Source organism: Diuraphis noxia, unplaced genomic scaffold, assembly GCF_037042655.1.
Source record: "Diuraphis noxia isolate RWA-SAM2 unplaced genomic scaffold, SU_Dnox_SAM2 contig0003, whole genome shotgun sequence".
NCBI classification, from domain to species: domain Eukaryota; kingdom Metazoa; phylum Arthropoda; class Insecta; order Hemiptera; family Aphididae; genus Diuraphis; species Diuraphis noxia.
The window spans coordinates 27,680,884-27,708,492 of NW_028301713.1; the positions used below are offsets into that span (position 1 = coordinate 27,680,884).

At 30.0% G+C, this 27,609-nt stretch overlaps 1 protein-coding gene across 13 annotated transcripts in view; it reads right to left on the reverse strand.

Moving 5' to 3' along the window:
• Positions 1–27,609, reverse strand: part of cac (calcium voltage-gated channel subunit cacophony) — a 277,952-nt gene that overhangs the window by 241,015 nt on the left and 9,328 nt on the right. The window lies entirely within an intron of this gene.

Below are 27,609 nucleotides of genomic sequence, written 5' to 3' on the forward strand. Positions count from 1 at the left end.
TATGTATTTCTCATTTATAAAAAGTGCATTAATATAATTTTTTTTTTGTTTATCAAAATCAGTGTTTTAGCAAAATACTGTAGAATGCTATATATAAAAATATATTATTTTATGAAAACATATTAAATTAATTTATCAATGCCATATTGCCATACATATTATTATCACAGCTTTTACATATTCAATGTTTAATAACTAATACATTCGCCGTTCATGAACGATTATAACATGACGTTGTAGATCATATAAGGTAAAGCAATTACAATTAGGTATAATTTATTAATGAATAAAATAATAATTAAATTTTAAATTGTATTTTCGTAATTTTCACACAACCATAGGGAGCCTTTTTCATCCAAAAATCTCATATTTTTATAAGCATATAATATCTTCCATATGAGTATTCAAATGATACACTGAACTCTCCAGTTAAATGAATAAAACAAAAAAAAGGTCAAGTGCATTTGGCATTCTCTAGAAACTTTCTCATTCCAAGAGATTTGCTGTATCACGCAAATGGATACGGCCCAAAATGTCCAATCATATTAATGCATAATTAACTATAATATTATTATCTATGTATTTTTATGATTAAGGATGAATTTACAATATTTTTTTTAGATCTGATTTTTCACAAAATTTAAAAGTTGAGTTAGTGATTTATTTTCAGGATACTTAATTTCTTTTCTCATCACACTCTAATGTGTATTTGAATTAAACTAACTAACTGACATAGTCAGATAAATATTTCAGATTTAAATATATTTTTTTTTAATTTTTTTGAAAATATACACTCTATAATTGTTGGTATAATAACTAATAAGTATATGTGTTAAGATTTAAATATGATGATATTTTTATATTCTGCGTAAACCAATTTTTTTGAAATATACTTCTCAGTACATATGTCGTAACCTAACCTATTTGTAATCAACTTAAAATATACTAAGTTATACGAGTTATAATGAAATATAATTATTTTAAAAGAAATATTACAATTGGATACCGGTATGATTTTATAATATGTTCAATGTTATTTTGTCATTATTTAATTTTGTTTATTTATTTCAGAAGACACTTGGTTTTACCGAACAAGTTCGTTATGCGTCAAACATTAAATAAATAGGTACCTTAAATTGATGAGGATCTGCGTACCAACTAAAGTAACTTTGAGCTTATCAAAATTCAAAGTTTTGAAACAATTTTCATGATAATCACAAATGTTTAAGACCAGTAACTCAATCAAAATTATTTGGTTATTTTGACCGTAGACGCTCCAAGTTGTCTTTGAAATAATATGTCGAAACATTCGAGTTGATGAATTAGATTACAACTCAAATATGTGTAATGTAATATAGAGTTCTTTATTCAGAATCGTTTTTCGTAGCGGTCATACCTACTGTGTCTGCACTTGCAAATTGAATTATAATATATGTGCAGCTGACATTATATTATGTGCCCACCCGCTGCAATAATGCGTTTCCACTAAGTGTACCTAAATCAGTGGTATGTCGATCAATACTGACCACTTAGACAACAAAGGCTCGTTTGGTTATTTTTTTGACCCTTCGAAAACGCATAACATTACTATCGAAATTATTTTTTAAATCAAAGCATTAATTTTATTCGATTTTTTTTTTTGTAAATTCGATGTATTTTAGTCATAATAACTATTATAATGACATACTAATATTGATTTTTTTAGACACAAAAAAACACATCAAAATAATCACTCAAAATATATGGCAAAATCACTGGTCAAACCAAAACAACAAATTACGTGAAAAAAACATAACATAAATCCCTGGCCGCAATACAAAATTTCAAGAAAAACCAAAATAATAATAAACTGACTCAGAATCGGACACACCCACCTTACACATAGACACCTCATGAAGAACCAACCACCGTCAGAATGCACCACATGCGGAGTAACCCTCTCAGTAAAACACTTGATGACAGAATGCAGATCAAATGAAGAAGAAAGAAAAAAACTAAATATACCAACCAACTTATATGAATCATCGGACCCGACTGTCAACCCGAAAAAATCATGTCATTCCTCAAGACAACCAAAATAGATAAATACATTTAATTAGAATAAATATAGTCAACAGCCCTTATTATTATAATTAAATTGTCACCTAAAACATGTACATTTTAAGTAATAGTATAATGTAAATTAGGTATGTATAAAGCTAATGGCCCATGTCGCCGAAGCTACGAGTATAAAGATCAATAAAAAAAAAATAATAATAATATTGATTTTACATTTTAATATTTGCATTCAATCTTTTATTATTTATATTTTATTATTCACTGTTAATAAAAAAATAAAAAAAAAACGGTATTTGATTTATAATTATTTTTAAATATATTACATCATATGTTTTTAAGGTCTATACACTTAAAATAAATATTGAAAAGTTTATAAACATTTTTTTTACGTGTGTAGTTTCTAATAAAAATGTACCTTCAGTTAAAATTAATTTTTAACTTACTGCATAATATTATACTTTACAATGTCAATAAATATTTTTAAGGGTAGGTATGTCTATATTATAATATTTAATGTGACTATTAAAACATTTTATAAAAGTACAAGAAATAAAAATAAAAATATTGAAACTTCTAAAGAGAATTGTGTTTTTATTATATTTTCATTGTTCATTTTCAGATATACCGTGTTATTAAAATTAGTATTACGATAAAAACTAAAAATAATAGTTAACAATTGTACATACCTAGTACACACTGATTATAATTTCAGTCAATGTTATAAAGGGAGATATTATAGATAAGTCTTTTTATATATTTTTAATAAGAAGTTGAAATTAAAACTAAAGTTATGTAAAACAGAATGATTACGGTTTAAACGGAAAAAAGTTGATTTTCTTTTTCATCTTATCAAAATAAACTTCTCACGCTGTAGAATATATATTTTACATGCGAAACTGTAAAAATGTAATTTTTCTCGTGATTGACGTATAAAATGAAAATTTAATTCATGAAAATACATTCGTTCATTTTTATTTTTTTTACAAAATTCGTATTTATCCAGAGTCAAATTACTTCCGATATTATCTTTTAGAGGCTTTATGGTTTAAAATGGTGAATTTAGACACAAAAATGTAATTATACGCTCATTTACAGTTACAAAGAAATCAAAACCTAAAAGAATATATTCAGTTCTATCGTAATTTATTATTTTCAAATATTTTACTGTCGTTTGCAATGAAACGTGTGCTGTATGTATAATTGTGTAGGTGCAGGTATTCGTCGAAATTGTTATTTCGTTTTATTCATCGAAAATTATTTACATTTCCTCATTTAAACATCACTCTTGATGCGGTACAAACTACACGCTACCTCTAAAACGGCTATTATCATGGCAAACATACAGTTGATTAAAAGTTAGACGTTAGGCAAACGAAAACAACATAGATGATAACGTGAAATCGTATAAACAAATTGTTTTTATATTAGTAACTCAGACTAACTCAAAATAAGTTACATTAAATCAGGATTCTGTGTGAAAGAGTGTTTTTCAAAAAGGATTAATAATAAATGATCGACGATTTAACTTGAAAACTGAAAGAGTAAAACAACTCGTATTTTTCAACAAAAATGTGTCAATGCACTGTGTCAGGCATTGTTGCTGCTACGTATGAGTCACAGTGAAAAGTAGCAGTGACTTTTACTTTTTAACATCACTATAGTTCTTTTCAAAACTATCCAGACTGATGGCGTCCACTGATACGGATACACCGAAGTATATACACGGTACCATCAGTCTGGATCCCGCCAGCAGTTACGCCGTAGCATCAACCTGACATAAACACGTCGACGGCCACCGCGAGGCATTACCACCAGGCCGTGTAGTTTCAGGCTAGCAAACAGCACCGTGGACCGAAGACAGCATCCGGGAGGAATCAACGAACGTCTACCGGACAGACGGGCCAGGACAGAAACAAGTGTCCCACAACATTCGCGAAAAACGATCAAACACAGGAGAGCAACAAACAAACTACGGCCAAAGAAGTCCCCCCCCCACGAACGCGCCTGTCCAGGCCACGCTTCCCGGGCGGATCCGCGATCAAAAGCCACTTTATGGAGCGGCCTGAACGCGGTACACCGTTCCCCCTCCATGATTGAATTTCGCGAAAACATCCAAACATTGTGAGATTGTCTCGAATCCGAAAAGTATACGATTTGTGAACCGTCACCAATCTTGTATATGTTTGTACATAATTATAATTTTGATATGGAAATAAAATTAAACTGATTACCAATAAAAAACGGTAGGTATTTGATTTCAAAACGTTGCGGAAGTCCTCATCAAACGGGAAACGTTACACTCTAAAAATTATCTGACTCTCCTTTTCATAATAATCACATAATTGCAATTGAGATTTTTTAATGTGCACATTATATGACTACGGACGTTATACAACACAAACATTTACTTTTATCTTAAACATTCTATTGTTTTACATTTTAATATTTCACTTGTGTATTTTAAAATTTATAAATAAACGATATTACTTTTTCTTTTGTCGTGTTGTTGAATAACACCCGGCATTTTAACGAAACTAGGTTCTATATTTCACATAAATTTCACGTGTAATTTCATAAATATTTTATTTATAATAGCAAGGTAATTAACGTAACATTTTTATTTATTTTTTGTATATTTTATACAAATAAAATATACCGTATTGAAACTTTTTGGATCGAACAGAAATGAACATTTACCTTAAGTTCTTTCAATCGTTTTTACCATAATTCTTATACATTTAGCAATTATTTTTTGTGTTATAAAAATTGTTCACAAATTAAAAAGAATATTCGTTAACGCTTAATGATGGAAAGACTTAGATTGTTTAATGTAACAAAATAATGTAGAAAAAATAAGTCAAACAAGTAGAACAAGAATCAAAATAATATATCAATAATCTGGTTTCCGGATCACAGCAACAGAGAAAACGACGTAAAAGTAGACTAAGAAGCTAAGAAATGAATAGAATCCTCAGACATCACCAAATTAAATATTTCTGCTTTTGCAGATGTAAAAAACCAAATAGAACTCATCAAAATCAAATAAACACACTAGCTAGAACAAAACATCAAATTAAGAAAAATTAGAACTTCCATCTTCAGTCGGCCAACCCACTTCACGAAAAGAAGAGAAAATGTAATAATAAACAGACTCCACATCGGACACACCACACACTCGACTAACGCAAATAAGTCTCACGGAAAAGGATGAAAAACCTATGTAAACTACCTGCGGTACTAAACTGTCAGTCAACCGTATCCTTATAGAATGCCTCCAGAACCAAGATGATCTCAACAAACTCAACATATCCAACATCAATTTGGCCGAACGTGGCACCGCCTACAAAATGTCAACATTTTTCAGAAAATCTAAATTGTTCGATTTAATTTAAAATAATATTACCTATTAGGAATTTTTAAACATTAGGAAAAAAAATTGTAATTAATAAAATAATTAACGACTGATGGCCAATGCATCGCCAATTTTTATTAGATTAATAAAAAAAACATAATATAGATATCTAAATTTACTAAATTAGTCATTTTCATTTAGATTACTATTTGAACTTAAATTTTTAGTTCATTCGATTATTCTATAAACAATATTTCACATCATGTGGTGAATTGTAAATTTATTTTTTATTTTATTTTTATACAATACATACAATCTATCCCTTTAAGAACAATAAGAATATGTGATAAATGATTTATTTAGGTTTTTACACGATTAATTTGTAGAAAGGAGTCACCCAGTGGTAACATTATAAATACCCTCACTTAGATTGTAAAATATAAAAAATAAATAAAAATATATATTCCATTAATAATTTATTAGAATTGGAAAGAATAGTACTTAATACAGTCTACAGCTGCATTTTAAATCTAACATATTAAGTAAATAATTGACCGGAAGATTGGACAACTTCAATAATCTAGCATAGAAGGTGCTATGGACCGACATAAATTCATTAAATATTTTAAAGATTAAAAAAACTTGATTAATTTTAATGAAATTTTATTTTTCATGTATATTATAGTGACGTTTTCTGCGTATTACACCATTGTGCTTATATACCAGTTCTAATGAAAAAATACGAACAGCCATAAAATGTTTATAGCGGCGCATTAAGTAGGCAAAATGAGTACACGTGTGTGTAGGTGAGCAATAATATTAAATGAGTGGCATGAATTTACAACGAATAATTATAGTTATTATACTATCATTTTATTATTTGTAGTTATAGATAAAAACTGCAATGATTAAAAATAGCGTATATAAATATTTTATAACAATAATAGTAATAAGGTGTATAAAACGAATCAAATTACAGATGAAAAATAATAATCAATGTATTTTCCAATTGTTCGTTTACGGTAATATAATATTTGTCGATTTATAACAAAGTTGTTGTGTGATATTTTTCACGATTACGTTACGCTGGAGCATTACCATAATAATATCGTACGCTTTGAACAAAATACGTGTGTACGCCTCGGCGAATAAAATAATCAAAATAATATTTCAATCCGCAATGAAAACGTAACATATTATTATTATTATATGTTATAATATGTTCGTGTCAACGCAATTGCAGTTCAGTGGAAAGATAAAATCGATTTACACATTTACTGAAGTATGAGTGTATTATATAGAATATTATAGGAAAATCGATTAATTTCCTTGTTCAGCGTATTCGAACATATTGTAATATAATTGGTAATAAAATAGTGCGTAGGTATATCAAAATAATATACTCGTATTAACGACAATAATCGATGTTGAAAATAATAATAATATTGGAATACAGGAATTTACTTCCGTTGGTCAGTCGATGTTATAATAGTTAATGAGGTGAAGGAACGACAGATGAATGTGTTGCGCAATGCGGAGGTCGAAGTAGTGGAAAAATTCCCATATTAATAAAAAATAAAAGACAAAAAACAATTTAAAAAATAAAAGTACCGCATTGCTACCGATGTTCACTTGCTCGTTCCAAAAGTTTTCAATGCGGAACCAATTACAGTCGCCCGCGTCCGGGCGTCGGCGGACGTCAAGAAGTCATTTCCGGTTGGCGGGCGAGACGACAGCGGTGCAGTGTCGGATCCTGCCGGTTGTGGGCTAATTAAAAATCTCAGGCGGCGCGGGGCGGTAGATGTGCAAGTGTTGCCCGAAAAGCACCGTGTAAAACGAGTGGGTGGTAAGTAATATTATTGTGTATCAGCAGATGAACGAGGCGATATAAAAAAAAAAAATTAGTAAATTACAAGCACAAAAATGTGTTAACCTCTCTGCAGATAATCCGCAAAATGCGATTTTATAATTGCGTGCGTTCGAAAACTTACCCCAAGCCGGTGCGATACACGGCGGGTGGGTGCATCGGTGTAATAGTGCACACCCGCGTGTCGTTCCTCCGAGCGGGCCAAAGGCCATTTTACGAGCTATACTGCGGGTGTGTGTGGGTGTGGGTGTGTAGCGGCCGGTAATTCATCAGTGACGGTGGCTCTTGTGCTGTAGTTCGGCAAACACACCAAAACTTTTTTTCCTATCGCAGGCGAACACACACGCACGTGCGCACATACCACACACTTGCGTTCGACTTCTTTAGCCCTTCGTGCGTATGATGACGTCAAGATAAAATCACGGAAATCCGGGAGGGGGGCAGAGGGTTGACTCGAGTACGATAGTGAGGTGAGGGTGTGGATTCGAGAGGAGGGGAGCATTGATGAGCGATAATCCGCCACTGACACGCCAACGTTCTTAAAACCGGCGGCGGCGGTGGCAGTTCCGGTATAGTTGTGTTGTATATACATATATATATATACTTGATGGGAAGTGCGACAAACAAAGTTGTCGACTGTTTGACCGGGTCGATCGATATAAATAAATATATATATATATATATACACACACTTACGAATATATATCTAAACGCATATGGTTTTGCGGTGTTAGAGGCACTTCCACCGGCGTGATTCGCGGTTGGTCTGAAGTGGTTCGGTCATCAGATAACGTATTATTTTCGCAACGCCACCACGTAAGACATCGGTCACTGCAGTGGCAGATCTGACGGAGGAGGTCACAGGAAGGGTGCTTGCAATCCTTCATTGGGTCGAAAAATGTTTTCCACATAATAATTGCGTAAGAACATCAAAATACGCTTTTTATTATGTATAATAATAATACACCGAATCGCCGGTCGGCTGACAGTGGGAGGAATATCAATAAGTGTGTCATGTGGTCAACTCAAACGTATTTAAAGATATTATATGTAATTAATTTCGAGCGATTTAAATAAAACCAGAACAATGATACTGGTTGTCGGCATCTTTACTCGAAAATATTATGGTTTTGGGTAACGACGCGTGACAAAGTCGGCACGCTGCGCCGTTTTCGTCGTTGTCGAATTTAATATCACGTTAGCACAATAAGACATTAAACGACTTCTTGAAAAATAGAAATTCAGTAATCACGGACTTATCGAAAGTAATAAAAAATGTTTTTTCAATACTTAATTTATAGCTTTTACTTAAGTAAAGCATTTATTTCAGCATACACGGTAACCTTGATTCATTATTATTTTGTAAATACTTACTCTATAAGTTCATTACAAGCCTAAAATATAAATCAAATCGTCGAACATATTTGGAAAAATATCTTACATTTAAGACGAACAAAGTCAAACTTCAAAATGGAATGTTTTCCATGAAATCTAAAAACGGACATATTCATTAAACCTCTAGTGCTCCCCCCCTCCCCCACTTGGAAAGTTCCCGAATCAGCGCCTAGAAAAAGTTCACCGACGATTCATTAACCCACAGTGTGTGGTATATATAGTGCTGTAATAGTATAACAGCCCTCGAGCTGCTGCCGCGAGGGGAATGACTTGACCCTTGCAACGATATCATTATGCATATAGCATAGGTAAGTACCTACGATATATTACAAGAGACGACCTCGCGTTAAATCGCTGTTGCGTTCGTAAATTTATTACATTTGAATATTCGTGTTCAGCGTCCGTTGAATAATAATCGCTCGCTTTGGAATAGATATACAGAACTGTAATATTACGTAGGTATAATATTATCATCGCAGCGATAATACAACGATTGTGGCTATCTCCTTTTGGTATACTACGTCGTATAGCCGCCTGGAATTATTTACACGTTTAATTATTCCTGTCGGTCCGTCCCGAACTAAAAATAAGTGAAGTTGCGCGCGTGTGTATTTTCGTGCTGGTTTAATAAAATAATAAAATATATATCACATGTATATTGGTCACGATATAACACCGAACGAGCGTATGACAAAACGGTGGCGGGAATAACTATACTGAAGTCGATGAAATGTGCTTTTTTTTATTTTCGCAGCGGGTATATCCGACAATTAACTAATCGCCATCATAAAAGGGTTTAAATATTTAATGAGCATTACAAACTGTGGAATGTGCTTATAATTTATGAGTATATTATACATACCTGTACGTGTTTACTCGCCAGTCACGTAAGTATATATCGACCACACGTGATATTAACGGATTAAATAATGCTAGGCAATTAAGTCCAAAACTTTAAGCCCTGAGGCCTTGGAGTATATATGTTAGCGGTTGACTTATTTCTATTCACAGACTAGGTAGTTTAAAAGCACACAAAAACAACACAGCGTAATAAGTAGCATAGTTTAAATTAGCGTTTTTCATTATTATGTTTTTTTCGCGGACGGTATAGCAATTTGCGAACAATACTTGTATTTATATTTTTTTTTTCTTAACATCAATTAAATTAATATTAATTAATAATTATCATTTGCATACGATCGAAATTAAATCTCAGTAATAAGACTTAAGAATTCAACAGCAAATGTCCAATCTAAAAATATACAAAATTATAAACATTATTTACCTATAATATTATCAAATTTTTGAAAACAACGAAGCAATGGAAAATTATTATATGTATTAGATATGTCTCTGAAACATTGCGTATAATATTATTATGCACTTCAAAACAATTATTTACAAGTAAGTACATTGTAATGTGACAGTTGATATTTTATTTTGCGTATCTGAATAACGAACGTTTTCAATTTGTATACAACTAATTAAAACCATTATATGTGTTTCTGAAGTTCATTCCATTCACATAATATTATGAATAATTACTAAAGCCGCGATGCATTTTTATGAATATCAAAAGTTCTAATAGGATATTTGCCAAAACTTTAGGCCATCAATATTTGAACGCGATTCTTTGTTAATTGATTAAAATAATTCATGACGAAAACCCGAATAAATTGAATTATACGCATCTAGATACATCACAAACCACCACAGTTATGTGATGATATAATGTATACTGCATTTGAATTCCTATATGTTAATACGCAAATGTAAAACCCACTGACTCCTGCATGATTAATTATTCAACCTTGTGGTGTTAATATTGTACCGTAAAAAAAAAAATAATAAAAAAAAATAAATTATGAAACTCAGAATACCACTAAACATTTGTACGATTTAAAACAATAATCAATTAGAATAGAAAAACAAATCAAATTTCATGCAAAGTGCTTTTAGATAAATTACTTTTATCTACTTATTGTACATTTCGTATGTATCTAAACGCAATCACTCATCCATGTAGTAAGAAAAATCCTAGAAGATTTTTATTAACATAAAATAAACTTAGACACCATTTAGGAACCAATGTACATACGGCCACATTTTGTACACTCAACACAACATTTAATCACTAATACTTTCAAACCTCAATAGACCTAAAAAAAACAATAAAAAGCGTTTTAGTTTAAAATATACTTGAGTATTTATCGTAGAATAAAAAAAAAAAATAATGCTATGCTTAAAACCTGAATAAAACAATAGATTAACAAACACTTATCTAAGGGATGCAAATTTGAATTCTCTTCCCTACAAGTCTTGACTTTTTGCCAGTACCTATTATACCCTTGTATACTGCTGGCAAGTATTGGTATAAATATATATATGAACTATGTAGGTACATATATTTTTGACGGTATGTCAAAAGTGAAACTTATGAATAAAAATGTAAATTCGAGCGTATTCATCATATGGGGCACTGGTAAATAAACAGTAATCAGCATAATAATACAGTTTTGGAGCGTTAAAGCAAGGGGAGGAAAACAAGTCATTTACCGAGGCGAGTGACGGAAACGATAAGGGAGGGAGGTAGAGTGTGATAAATGAGAGTCACCTTCGAGATGTTGCTGGTGAAGATATGATGAAATGAGTAAGGCAGCACGGAGTTAGATCTGCACACAAACGTAAAACTAGATACGAGATAATATTATTATACAAGTTCTATCAAATAGATTAATAAGATGGATTGCGAAAGACGTGGCACAGGTTAAATAGGGTTTCACGTTTAACCGTCAAGAATTTTTGTTGTTTTTTTTTTTTTGCGTACATACCTTTATCAAAATATATTATTTATTATAAATATACAACACATGGGCGTGATAATAATATATTATTATTATTGTTTCTCGGTAACAGGACCTTAGCCTAGTGACGCAAATAAGTGTATTGCCCCAACCGTTCTTAGACCCAACGATTCTTCACCGTGGGTCCTATGGTAATAACGAAATGGCAAAATTTCTCCCCTTAAATTTTAAAATGGCGTTTTCCGCAAATCTCATGAAATATTTCATTTTTATGAAAAATAACAAAAAATCATTTTTATTCTAGAGTAGAAATGTTATTGAAATATATGTATGTTTTTTACATATCTAGTACGTTATATAAATTACATAAAATAAAGATCATAATAATTCAAGAAGGCTGAAAGTTTCGAGCTTGAAATATTTCAAAGTGAAAATTTCATGTAAAATATTTCCTACTCATAACCCTGGTTGTAACACGTGTTTGTGTATCTGTGGCAAGGATATGTTGCTAAAAATTCCAGGTGGTCACCCATCCGAAAGCTAGCGACTGTGGCTGGTATGTACGCACAGTGTGGTTCCGCTGATTGAGTGTACGATCACGCTTCACCAAGCCACAATTTATTATGCCGTTGGACAATATTATAATAATTATATTAAAAATAATAATTATTATAATAATGGAAGACCAGAAACTCAAAATCCCAGTTTACCCATCAGATATAAATCACTAAAATTTATAATTGAAAATTTCTCGAATAAAAACCTAAAAATACATGACTTATGTAATCAAGTCGGAACAAATGCCTCGGAACTACTTAACCTACTAGAAAATATACACCCTATGCTAATTAATCGCAGTATCAAGATCAAAGTAAAAAAGTTGACAAATTTACTGTTTCAAGTGCTTCCTACCGAAGACAACCCTACCAAACATGAAATTTAAAATACAACACTAAACACTACCACCCGCAATGAACAAAAGAAGCATAAAAATCCTACAATGGAACCTAAATGGTATCTACAAAAAACTCGATGAACTGAAATTATTAATATCTGAACACGATCCTGAAATACTCTGTCTACTTCAATCATTTTAACGTAGCAAAACTTAAAAATTACAACGAATACTACATAAACAGAATAGATTGCCTACGCAACAGTGGCGGTGCAGCAATATATATTAAAAAAGATTACCCAAGCAAAGTAATAAATATAACCTCAAATTTGGAAGTCATAGTAGCTACAGTCAAACTAAATGACTTTGAATTGAAAAAATGTAAAATATACCTCCACAATCAACACAAATTCAAAAAAAACGACATAGAAAACATAATAAAACAAATATCCAGTCCTTTCATAATAACAGGTGATTTTAACAGCCACAATAATATATGGGGATCCAAAAAAACCGACAAAAGAGGGAAAGAAATCGAAAAAATATTATATGATGAAAACCTAACTCTACTAAACAACCAGGAACCCACCCGAATTAACACTTCAAACAGAGAATTCTCAAATATTGATCTAAAGTTTGCCAATACTAACCTCTCCCAACGCCTTGAGTGGAAATTTCTGCCCAATATCACCAGCAGCGACCACTTCCCCATAATAATCCAAATCACCCCCGGATATAACGACGCAAATCATAACACAGAAAGATGGAACCTAAAAAAACCAAATTGGACCCTATTCTCCGAATCATTAGAAATGGAAATATCAAAAATCAAAAACATTGAAACATTAAATATAAATCATTTAACAGAAGTCCTAACAAAACATATAGTAAAAATAGGTGAATTAACAATTGGAAAAACAAAAACAAAAAACCTAAAACCCAGAGTACCTTGGTGGAACCTCGATATAAAAAAAGCCATTATTAAAAAAAGGAAGCACTTAAAAATTACAAAAAAACTAAAAACCAAAAAGATTTTATAAACCTCAAAAAACTTAGAGCCAAATCAAAATATTTAATAAAAACAAGCAAAAAATTATCATGGGAAAAATTTACCAGCAGCATCAATGACAAGGTGGACAGCAAACTAATTTGGAACAAAATTAAATCCCTCAAAGGGCTCAGTAGCAATAATAAAATAAACTTATATGAAAAAAATAAAAATGAACTTATAAATGACCCAGGACAAATACCAAACGAACTGGGAGAATACTTTTACAAAAACAGTAGTAATCAAAATTACACCACTCAATTTAGTACATTCAAACAACAATGCGAAAAAGAAACCATAATAAATACAGCAGATGAAAATCACACCGAACAAATTCAAATGAACCACCCTATAACTTCACAAGAGATAAGCCATTTCATAACAAAAATCAGAAGTAAAAGTCCTGGACCAGATCAAATACAATATGAATTTATCTATAATTTTGGAAAAAGAACACTTGAAGTACTAACATCACTGTACAATAAAAATTTACGGGAAGGAGTATGGCCAGAAATTTGGAAATGCGGAATAGTAATTCCAATACCAAAACCAGGAAAAAACAAGATACGCCTGATCCAATATCACCATACACGAAAAAAACAATAATGATTTCATAAAACTAATCAAATAAAATAAAATTATCTACCCCATATTATAACCAATGAACTAATCGCCCATCCGCCTTGGACAAGAAAATACCCAATTAATACAGAGCTCAGTTCATTACCCAAATAACAAACACCGCGCAATTTATACAGAAACCATTTAAAAAGCATAATATAAAACTATAAAGACAACCAAGAAGTATATACAGACGGATCTAAAACACATGAAGGAGTCGGGCTATCCATAATATTCCCCCCAAAAAAATACTGTACAAACTACCCCACAATTGTTCCATATTCACAGCGGAAGCGATGGCTATTCTATAAAGGCTATTGAGATCATTATTCAAGAAGAACATTCAAAGTTCATCATCCTTAGTGACTCACTAAGCACCATAAAAAGCATCCAAAACCATTTCAATCCTGGGGACATTGCAACCAAAATTCAAAACAAACTAAATGAAGCATAATATGAACACGGAAAAAAATAACCATTATGTGGATACCCGGACATACAGGAATAAGAGGAAACGAAATAGCAGACGAACAAGCTTCACTCGCAATAAACAATACAGATACTCCTTTGATAGAACAAATATCATACGATGACAAAAAAAAATACATTAAAATAATCACCAACGATAAATGGCAAAACATCTGGTCCAAACAAAATACCAAACTCAACGAAATCAAAGGTGACACTACCCAATGGTATAACCCCTCACTCAAAGAAAAGAAGAAACAGTAATAAATAGACTACGGATAGGACACACTAGAATCACACACGGTTTCCTCATGGCCAAAGAGGAACCTCCCCCCCCTCTACACAACCAGCGGATCAAATCTCACTGTCAAGCACATTATATCGGACTGCATAAAGTATAGTCAAGAAAGGATCAAACACGGGATATCACACAACCTCGATGCAGCCCTTGGAGCCAATCACCAACTCAACGCAGATTTAATTCTTCCTCAAGCAAACCAATATTTATAATCAAATCCAAACATGTAAGCAAACGTAATGTAAAAAATAAAATAACTAATGGCCATTGTTGCCGAATTTGTAAATGATCAATAAAAAAAAATAATTATATATATATATATATACATATTAAGTAATTTTGTACGAAAAAAAAAGGTTTTAAGTTAAAGAACCGCTGAGGCAATATTAAATTTATACGTATCAAAAAAATATAAACTATTATACGACATACACACAAACATAATAATAATAATAATAATAATAATAATTCAACACCTATGATTGTTTTTCACGGCAATTGCAATATTAAAACGAAAATCATAAATTTTAAAGTCTGTAATGTTTTTGTTTGACGTTACAGCCCACATTATAATTTATTACATTTTAGCTGTTCGACAGTAATTATTATGATTATACTCCAATAAAAACCTTTACGTCCATTTAAAACAATTTTGCGTTATATTATGCGAGGAGTTAAATTGTTAAATTGCAATGGCAAAAATATGTTTAAAATTAATTTAATTTAATTTACGAGATTGCGCGAGTAAAAGAGAATTATTATTGTTTTATAGGTACTTTCATAGATTTAAATGTACTGTACAGGTAGGTTGCTTTTGGATAGGTACGCATTATACAGTTGCAAAAAACAAAAGATAAATAAACATGCGCTTTCAAAAATATGAATAATTCTAAGCCAGGTTTTAAAAACAATATTTATGTATACAGCGTAATTAAACATAATATTTTCTTTTAAATATCATTGTGTCGTCAAAGCATAATACAACTACATATTTTCAAAACAAAAATGGATAAAAATAAATAAAATAGTATTTAACAATGCAACTATTCAAAAATTAAATTAAGCTTAAAAATGGTTGAACGTTGAAGTATATATAGTTCTACTACTATTGTTCGTTTTCGATAATTAATAAAAAACTGAGGCAAGCAATTTAAATTAATGTTCGATTTTGAATACATTCGAGCATTTTTGAATAGAACATTGAACTCTGAATTTCCTATATTCGACTGAATAATGTTCGAGCGATGCAACTGGTGTGAAAAATATAAATCATAAAAAATTATCAATTTTCTTTCGAATCGATTTCTATAAAACTAATAAAAAATTAATTATTTGAATGATATAACTATACTTATATAACTTATACAACTTATCGCTTTAATATCGCTTATGTTATAATATTATATTCCAAATAGATGCGCTTGCTCTTGAACGACCTATACTATATTTTATCATTTTATTCATTTGTTAATACAAATATTTATATATTCTAATAAAAGTTAAATTGAATACAGTAAAACCTCTTCATAACGGACATTTCATTACAACAAAAAATTATTCAATGTTCCCCCGAATAACCTGAACAACTCATTTACAATGAACCAATTTGTTGATACAGAACGATTTCGTATAAGGTTTTAGTGAATATACTTAACTAGGTATGATTCGTAAATGATAAAAATCAAAATCAAAACAAATCTACATCGATAAACTAATAATTAATCGATGATTTAAATTGATTTGTTAATTTTCCTAATATTCTGTAGGTAGGTACTAAAATTAAATAAATTTAGTAAGTACCTAAATTTTTAAATTATACTAAATTAAATTAAATTAATTGTTTTAGACATGCTTACCATTGAAAATTTGAGTATTTTTTTTAGTACGTTCATAATTGAATATTTTTTTTTAAAAAACCAAACATTATTTTCTAAGATTATTTAATCCTCTTAAGATTTAGAAAAAAATAAGCCCCTTTTATCAAAAATAAAAATTTTACAGGATAAAGAAAAATTAAATTCAATGGACTGTCGTTATGACCAACCAACGTACCATATTTTTGTTGAAAGAAAAGCCCCGATATGATCAATTGAATAGATTATTTTTTTTTTTATTATTCTTTGCTATGTCCCATAACAAATTACATATCTACAGTTTCCATGACCCTTATAATGATAGGACTAACAAACCTTGTTATAAACCTATTATTGGATTTATATATATATATATATATATATACGGTTTTATATATACTATATATATATATATACTATATATATATATATATATATATATATCAAATTATTAATAAATATTTACCAAACTTGGAAAAAAGATATGATAATACGATTGACCTAGAATCTATATATTTACTATTGAGCACGATCTAAGTAAATATGTCGAATTGTCGAATAAAACCACGATATTCCTTTCGCATTTATTTAAATATTTATACACTTATCTTTGAATGTTAAACTTTAATACCGAATCGTATATTATACCGTTGCTGAAAATTCCAACAACATCATCCATAAAATCCGTATGAATATATAAATAACAGTTTGATGTATACGGAACCATAAACCGTCTTTTTTCGGCAACGCATGAGATTGGGCGTAATAAAAATCTCACATTATTTTAAAATATGACTGGTGATCAATATTTTTATATTTTCCTCACCAAGGGTGTAAACGTACCTCACTTATTTTTATTTTTTATTTTTTGTTTCGAGTTTAATAGTTCGTGTGTTTAAACGCCTAACAACTATCATCGGCGGCCTCATCGTGAAATCTTATTTTATATTCGTTTTACCGAACTCGTTTTCTTTTTAATACAAATGGTAATCTCGTGCAACGTTAGAATCGCTTCAAAATATGCTTTTAATACACAAACATTGCCGGATTCGAATTTTCGTTTGATCATTTTGATGACTTAAAAACTTGTTACATCTACTAAAACACACCCAAACACATATTGGTCATAACAAGGTTAAATTATTTAATATTATTATTATATTTAAAATATTTAAACTACGCAAAATCAATCTATTATGAATTAACGCGAGTTTATTGCGCTATGCGAATTCTTTAAAAGGCGATGCCATAAATTTAAAATACAATTTTATATTTTTAGTGTCATAAATGAAATTGAATTTATTGGTACTTAGAATATATGGTACGTATAAGCCATATAAGGGCACTTGGGAATACGACGAGTATAAGTTTTTGCGTTACCTACCTACCTACCTACTACCATCAAAAACTGAACGAACGTATATTATTATAAGGTATAGGTACTATAGCTAGATGGTAAACGAACTTTTTTTCTTTTTCATACTCTTCAGTCAAAATAACGAGTGGAGTACAACTGTCAAATGATGACTGAAGTGCTGTCGATGTGTTTCATTTACTGCTACCAAATAGGACATATGCCGTTTTTGAGAACATTTAATGTACTACACCGTGCGTCATCCCTTTGACACATTCCTATAGTACATACCTACATTTCCGAATATTAGAATAATACATAATGATTCGGCGTTTTCCGCGGTGCACTTTACTCTGATAAACTATTTCCTAAAAACTGAACAAATAAGGAACTTTAATACTATTGTAATGATAAGTTTATACAAAGAACACTGCTTCAGTGAAAATGTCAACACTTCAATGTGATATGTCAGTTGTAGCGGGTGAAGGTTTTATTTTGTAGCGTCGATATATTAATATTATACACTGCGAGGAAGGAATGATAAAATATAATATTCGTTTCAAATAATTTACGTTAAGTTTAAAATCAATCATTTTTGTCGACGATGATATTTAGAGGTGTTTGGCAAATATTTTGTTAAATAATGTGGTATATAATATGATAGGTACGCGATGAAACACAATATAATATAGCTGTTGAATTTCGAATTTAATCACGAAGCTAATGTGTTCAACTTCGAAATCGATAACTGCACGACCAGCTGTACATTTCAAACACGACGTTTACATCATTGGAATACAATCGGAATTCCTTCGTGATTTTTACCACACCGTGTTTTCATTATGAGTGAAATTCGAATATTTTTCTTCACATTTTATAGCGTGTTCGTCGGCTTTAGCAGGAGCTATGCATTTAATTCGCAAAATATAATAACTCACGAGCGGAATTCTCAAGTTTAAAGAACTAAAAAAGATTTTAAAAACATAATATTATAATAATGATATTACGTTAAGTATTTAAAAAAAATTTAAATAAATATAGTTTAATTTTATAAAAATTAATAACAAAAATATTTTGACATTTATATAAGTACCTACTTATACTTATTCTTATACCAGATAAAATGTGATGTCATTTTTAGAATATGGTTTTTTTAATTTTAACACGTGACATATAAATTTCTATGAATTAAAAATGTAAAAAAATTTGAGTACTTAGTTGTTTATAATGTTCGTATAGTATAACGATGTATACCGTCTATTCACATTATCCTGGAATATTTTTAAAAATTTTATTCATTAATTTTCATAGGTTTTTGAAATAAATAAATAACATTGGATCAAGTTTTACTAACTATTGTATAAGAAATAAAATATAATGTATTCGTGTTTTGTAAGTAGGTCGTACCCAATGAAGTAATTGGAAAATAAATAAAAAAGTTTTGGTGGCATATGATTTAGGTACCTACAAACGTCATAATATTGACAACAGCTAGAGTCAAAGTTGAAATAACTCATGACAAAAAGTAAGCCCTATAAGCATTGTTTTCTGTGATTTTTAATTATTATGTTTTAAAATACATCTCTAGTCTTTGTATTCAGATTTGTTTTATTGAATATGTTAATTTTTTTTATGCGGCGTCAATCATAGCCAAAAAATACAAAAATTAATACAATTGGTGACTGTATTTATCCTGTTGTTCAAAAACAATATTTGACATTGTACTACAATATTAATAATCGAATAGTTATAAAATCAAAGAAAATGTCATTTTCCAGGTAGTACACTGAACGAAAAATTGAATATTTTTCACTATAGACTATTTTAATTAATGATACGAGAGTAGGCATATAAAATAATCTTTTGTTCAGAATAAATTAAATAATTATTATCGGAAAAATATTACACTCGTATCGCGAAAAACAATCAGAAAAAAAATAATACAAAACAAAATACACTCAGTATTATTATGATAGCACGTACCTATCTATCTATTCACACCTATCTATGTATTCACATTTTTACAAAAACATTGTGATTATTTACAAAAATGAAACCATCATTAATTCAACGTCCAAACCACCATTACGGGTATGTTTTTCAATTAATTGTTCGTTGAAAAAATATATTTTAACTTTTTGTGAAAATGATCCATTCGTTGATAAAACATATCATATTAAAGTACATGGAATAGTCGCCGTTTATTGATCGATGTTTTTGCATTGTCTGATTCTTTATCGTGAAAAATATTATTTTGACGTGTTACAATATTATGTATCCAATAATACCTACATTATTATGAGTCAAAACCAATTTTTACAATATATTGATGTTGACATTTAGTAGGTAATCTTAGTTAATTGCCTGATTGCCAGAGATAGGAGTTTGATGTCTTTTACATTTTTATTTCTATTCATGCTATACAACGATTTAGAGTAGGTATGTATTTTTTTTTTTAAAGTTAATTTTCATGAACATATTACGTTATTTTTGTACATATCAACGCATTATATTTTATTATCATAACTATATAATTTTATCTTATCTCAAAACCCGGATTTAATAATAATAATTTTAATAACTATTATTATTCTTATGTTTAATTTAAATAGAGTTTCGGTATTTTTTTAAGTTAATTTTTTAGGGCACTTTTGGGTATGTTTTAAATTATAAAATCATATATCTAATTATGCCTATTATTTATTTTGATAATATGAGGCTTGCAATATTATTATGGAGCAAGTCTGTTTTTTGATTTCAATAAAAATACATTTATCGCTCGCTCAGAACCTAAAGTAGACATCTTTTGAAATTTAAGAAAAATATACATAATATTATTATTGTTTTATTGATTTTTTTCATTTTCATTTTCATCCTTTCATAATAATAATAATAATACTATCGTACAATCGAATTCATAGGTACCTACGCGAAATCAAAAAGCATCATTGCGATGATAAGTTCCAACGTAGTAATGATATCGTTTCATCGTACATCGAAAGTGTGCTCTTCGATATGATAAATTCTTCGTGGACGTTTTCGTTCTGGATTCCGGACGGAACCCACAACATTTACGCAATATTTCACCGGTCGACCCTCGAGGACTAGCGTATTTCTTTTGCTCGCTTATTGTTTGGGACGTGCATCGAGGTCGTCGCCGTCGTATGCCGTTGACTATAAACCATATTATTAGATATATTGCACTGCGTGTGTATGTAATCTTTCGCCACTATTGCCCACCGTACGAATCGTTGGCAATTTTAATGCTGCACATTTGTCGCCAAACGGGACTTTTATTGAATTCTCAAGGTTTTTGACCAGAGAACAAAAATGTTATCAAAACATTAAGGTGTTTCAAAACATTGCGATATCATGTAAAAAAATGATATAACAATAGGTATGTAATAAAGCTACCCGTGGAATTATATTTTTCTGTATTTTGTTCTATTACAGTATATGGCTTTGTCATTAAGAATCTTCGTCAATCTTGCTCAGCGATGATGTGAAAACAGAATTTGTCAGTCGGCTTAGTTCTGAAGTTTTAATTAAAATTATTTTTATTATTTATTTACTTTTATAACTACTTTATGTTTTTATCATCAATAAAATAAAAAGTACCCATGACTGGTAAACTATGATTCCATCATAATGTTTAAGATGAAAAACTCACGTTTGCCTAATAAAAAAAAATTTTTAAATATTATTTTTTGGTACTATACATATATAAGCTTGAAAACAAGATTTTAAAGTTTCTTGATCATAACTTCCAAAGAAAATTTAATCGACTTTTTAATCAAACGAAAATCCACATTTTGAAAAAACCACTAAGAAACTAAATTTCATTTGTTTCAATATTTCGTATTTTCATCTACTAGTTACTAAAGATTACTTTCTATATACATTCTATATGTTCTATATAATATTGAAAAATGTATCAACTAATTGCTTTAATTGTTGCGGTTCGATTAATTTCTATTATTTAACGCAATTATATTGTGCAACTCGGGTTTTGGAAATAAGTATTTATATTATAAACTAGTTTAGAACTCAGGTAATCGTATCCGAGTACCTAAAATTCAATATTTGTCTGTCATATACGCACTGCTTAATAGTGTACGTGACAGAGTGTCTTATACCCTCACGAACATATTATTTGATTAACGTAACATATATTATGATAATTTATTTGTTTTATTTGGTGCCTACTTATTTATTAAACACACCGCATCGAATAATTTAATTATATGACCACCTGGTCGGATTATTGTGATAATTTTTTTGAGGGAGCACTATTTATTTATATACATAAAAGACTTGTAGTCTTAAAAATATTGTGGTCCACGAACCCTTTCGAAGTTAAAAATTAATTTTACAAACATTTTGAATTTTTTTTTTTAAATGAAGTATTTTTATACAAAATATCAATGCCGTATGTCAATGACGGTGTTTTGCCGCGAACCTTTAACGTATAAAATATAGAATATGACCCAATAGTAATTTGGGCATGAGGCCATACAGTCGTAGGTGTACGACAATATAGGCAATAATGATTTGATAGGCACGTGAATGGGATATGAACAAACCTTTTATAAACTAATTTCATTACTTAATTGATGCAATTCGATTAATTATTCTTGTTTAATGCACTAATTGTTCAACTCGTGCATATACTTGTAAGAAATAAATCACGCTATTTCCTAATGGTCTAGGAATTTTCAAATTTGACAAAAGATCTTCAAACACATAATTTAAAATTTTTTTTTTGTTTAAGAAACTTGGTAAGAACCATTAGTTTAAACAATTACAATAGACATGTAATATATAATATACATATATGTTTAACAATATCATCAAACAAAGGCCGTATTTTGACCAATTATAATTTTAAAGTGTCATAACCTAACCATAGTGTTATGAGTTTTACAATTTTTTCATCGAACGGAAATAAGTCAAACAGCGCATAAAGTTATAGAAGATTAATCTATACCTACGTTGGAAACTCAAGTTGATAAAAAAAATCAATGGTAACTGGTGTTACGATGATGGATTTTTTTTCGCTCAGCTATAATAATGGATACCTGCTCTATGAAATTACTGAATCAGAGTTGAAACAAAAAGTCGACTGCTGGTGTAAGTTTTTTTATGTTCCTATTTTCAGTAAAAGCCGGTACTATATCTACCCTTACCGCCTATAGGCAAAAAGGTTTTTTATATCCTCACGCACGCGTGCCAACGATTGTATGAGCAACTCATTTGAATAAAATTATAACTTTTAACTGAGAAAAGCATTTCGCTTAATGTAATAACTGTGCATCGAAAAAAGTATTTATATTATTATTATTATTTCAGACATATAATATAATAAATCAAAATTAATATTAACTGCACGATTCGTCGTTTAAATAAAAAATGTATGTTTTGTACTCACAACTTAAAAATTTTGTAAAATATTAAAAAAATTAACATCTACGTATTTATTTTAATTATTATTTTATTTTATTTTATTAAAAACCTAATCGAAATAAAATAGTATATTACTAAAATCGCATAAATAGAATTTTATGACCTGCGGAAGTCCTAAACAATAAAATTAAAAAGTTCACCGGAAAAAAAACTTTTAGATTCATTACGTACGATAGTAATTAACTATAAAAACATTTAAAAACTCTTTCTATTCCAACTAAAAATATAATATTTAAATTATCCTTTATATGATATTATCATTCAAAATGTTCAATTTGTGAGAGTTTGTTCAAGATGGCACTTACGACGTACGCTACGATTAAACTTATAGTTTTCATCGAACTTCGTTAGTTCATTTATCGTTGTTGTACCTAGAGTGTAGAAGTTTATATAATATAGTTTTAAAATAATACAAAGAGTTAGGTAGTCGTACAACTTTATTAAAATATTAAATTAAAATATTAAAAATATGTTTATTTAATGCTCATACTACATAGATTTTATTTATTCTTCATCACATTCGTTGTTTATTTGTTTAATATCGTGACAGACTATTTATTCATTTTTTCAAATAAAAAAAAGTTTATTTTTCCCACGAGTTTGACAAATGTAAGGATTTTAGATCTCACTTGAGATTCAACATAATAACAGAACGTTTTACATTTAAATTGTTTGCAAGAAATACATAATTAATGATATAACATCCAATACGATAGGTTTTACTAGTGCCTCCCTTCAGGCTGAAATTAAAAAGTCCAACACCACCTTATAGATATTAAAAACTATGTATACTTTGTACTTACAATTATTAAAAAATATCAGTCTTAAGTGTCTAGAAATAATATATTATAATATATAAATCATACATAATATAAAAAATAAGAAACTGAATAAAACTCATCGGTAAAAATAAACATTTTGTAATAAAATTTAAATTTAAAAAATAAATATTAAACATAATATTATAATGTATTATTATTATTATAATACCTACTTAAATTATATAAATATAAATGTATTATAAAATGTTTGAATCGTTAAGGAAACACTCATTCTTTTATTTATTATTACCTGCTCATTGGGTGGCTTCTAGTAGGTACTAAAATATTTTCGATTATGATATGATTTAGGGTACTTTGTGAAGCACCTAGAAAAAAAATGTCCAACCTTTTCCATTTCTTAAGGCAACTAAGAAATATGAGTCCAATACGAATGATTTCATAAAGATTTTTCAGAATGTTGTACATATACTGATTTTTCATTGAACAACATTATTTTAATTTTGCATAATTATTAAGAACGTTTTATCTTATACCGACTCAAGATTGGAATCAAATCTTCCTGAACACCTGGCAAAATCACTTGGCCACAACAACTCTTCACTCGCAGTAGCCTTCAACTTCATTTCATTGGCAGAACTTCAAAAAAAAATTAAAAAAAAAAAAAAAAATGTACACTTATTCAAATGTAAATTCTGTAAATTATAGATGTAAATAATGTAATTTCATTGTTCCCAATGGCCGATGTCGCCGAGGGCTTATTCTTAATAATAAAAAAAAAATGAACGTTTTGTGCGACGATTTGTATTATTTTGATCTACGCTTTTCGTAGAATTAAATTACGTTTTCGTAGAAGCATTTATAAAACATAATTAAAAAATTACAATCAAATAAGAAGATAGAACATAATATCATCATTTAAAATCGTATAATAATATAAGTAATCAATAAACATTGAAAATATGACTTAGTTTAATATTGTACTGTTTGATTATTTATTGATTGAAAGAAAGGCTTAAGTACTTATTTGATATTTCAATTTAGTTCACAACTAATGGATGTTGATTGCATGAACTGAACTATCGATGCTCAATTTCACTGTTCTTTATTTTTAGTACTTACATGCATTAAATTTACGTTCTCGATACATTTTTAATGTGCACTCTCAGTACTTCACTAACCTCAGTATGCTTTTAGATATTCCTATAAAACATTTCAATATGATTTTGTTATATTCTTGATTTATTTCGTGATACGAAACGACTGCTATTAAATACAAATATAACATACATATATGTATGATACAGTACGGGTACGATATTCGGATCAACATGTTGAAATAGTCATACACTGAAAAACGTTCGAAACATACATAATTAGGTATATATGTCTATCTAATTTCAAATTAAATTGTTTGCTAAGCATCTCAACTAAAATGAAACTTTACAATAACTTACACACAACACAATATTATTATTATATTATATTCGAGTCACTGATCTCCTTTCCGACCACAATACGCCACCGCGTGAGTGTTAAAATATTTTCGCATTCGATCGGTCGCACAATATTATTATAATAGACAACTGTCATTATTTCTTATACGCCTCGAAGTGCAATAATGTCTATAGGAATAACATGTTTCAATCATGGTATTCTAACGTAAAGTGTTTTTTCTCAACAATGATATATATGTTTATATATGAATACCCCTGTAGATCAACAAGTTGGAAAATATAGTCAGTCGTCGGTTGATAGTAGTTTTGAAAAGCTTTCAAAGTCTATGATGGGACAATATAACATTTGAAGTTGATACTATAATTATTCTGCATTGATAATAATTAGGTGCTAGTTTTTCGTTCGAAACGACAGACTAGAGCGACTTTGCTATACGTCAAAACAATAACACATTGAAAAACATTCGAAACCTACACGAGTACATATAGGTACCTACCCAATGATGTTGTCTGCGGAACACTTCGACTCGTATGGAACATTATAATAATGAACACACAACATAACAATACCGTATTATATTTGGGACACTGAGCTCATTACCAACACTAATACAGTAATACGCCGCCACCGCCGACGCTTGAGTAGGTATTAAAATATTTTCGCATTCCATCGCTCGCGCTATACTGTTATTGTAATAGATATATAGGTTAGGTATTACCGGGCGGGCGAATAAACACTAAACAGGACGAATTTCACCCACCCATACCCATACTCATACATATTAACCTTATCATGTGAATTATCGATCCCCGATAATCTCGAGCTCCGAAGACTTTCAAACAAAAACACGGGAATTTCATATAAATATTTGATTGTTGTTGGTGGCGAAAGTACCACGTATAATAAACCATAACAATAATCATGTTGTGCATCGTTAAGTCTCGATTGACACACATGACAAAGAAATATCCCACATGCATATGTATTGTTTATTTTGTTTCATACGTAATAAATTCCAAAATTACATTTTAATACGGGAAAAGGAGAGAAAAAAATACATATATAAATCAAGTTGTGTGTTAACTGTACATATTATAATATAATTTAAGGACAGGGAAGGAGAAAAAAGTATGTAAATTATACATTAAATTATTATACCTCGTATGCGGGTGCGCGGTGCAGTGTACATGATATTATATATCTGTGTGGTATAAGAATTTGTGCTGTAGTAGTTTTACCACGGTCATGGTTTATTTTTGGCGGTCTTTACTATCTGAGACAGCGGAGACTATATTGTAATATTATTATTATTATTATTATTTTGTCGGTTCGGTCTTCGACTTGGCCCGAGGACACCGGTATGGGCATTTTGCAAGACGCGAGATCGAATTCGACGCGATGGATTCATTTAATATAATATGAAATAATATCATTATTGGTATTATCGAAACGATAAAAATGTTTTTTTTTTTCTTAACAAAAACCAAACGCCAAATGTCGGAACTATAAAAAAAAAATAATAATACATAGGTGCATGGATTACACATCCGATCTCGCGGAATTTGTGTGCGCCATAATTGTATATTGTATGATTTTAGTAAAATCGTGACACTAACGTTCAACAATATTTACCATTATGACGGTGCTTTGCGACGTGCGTTTGCCGTTGAAGTTTCGCTGCTTCCGTCGATATTTATCGCGTTTCCGCTTCCGTTTCCTCGTTATTCGACGTACTCGCGCGGGTTCGTCAGAGGGTTGAATTTCGCGTCCACGTTAAACCTCTTGCCGTGTCCCTATATATATACGATTACGACGATACGCATGTACACGTGTGGAACTAAGTATCCAATATGCCTAACGTTGCGCGCGACAGATGACACGGAAGAGCCGGAGAGG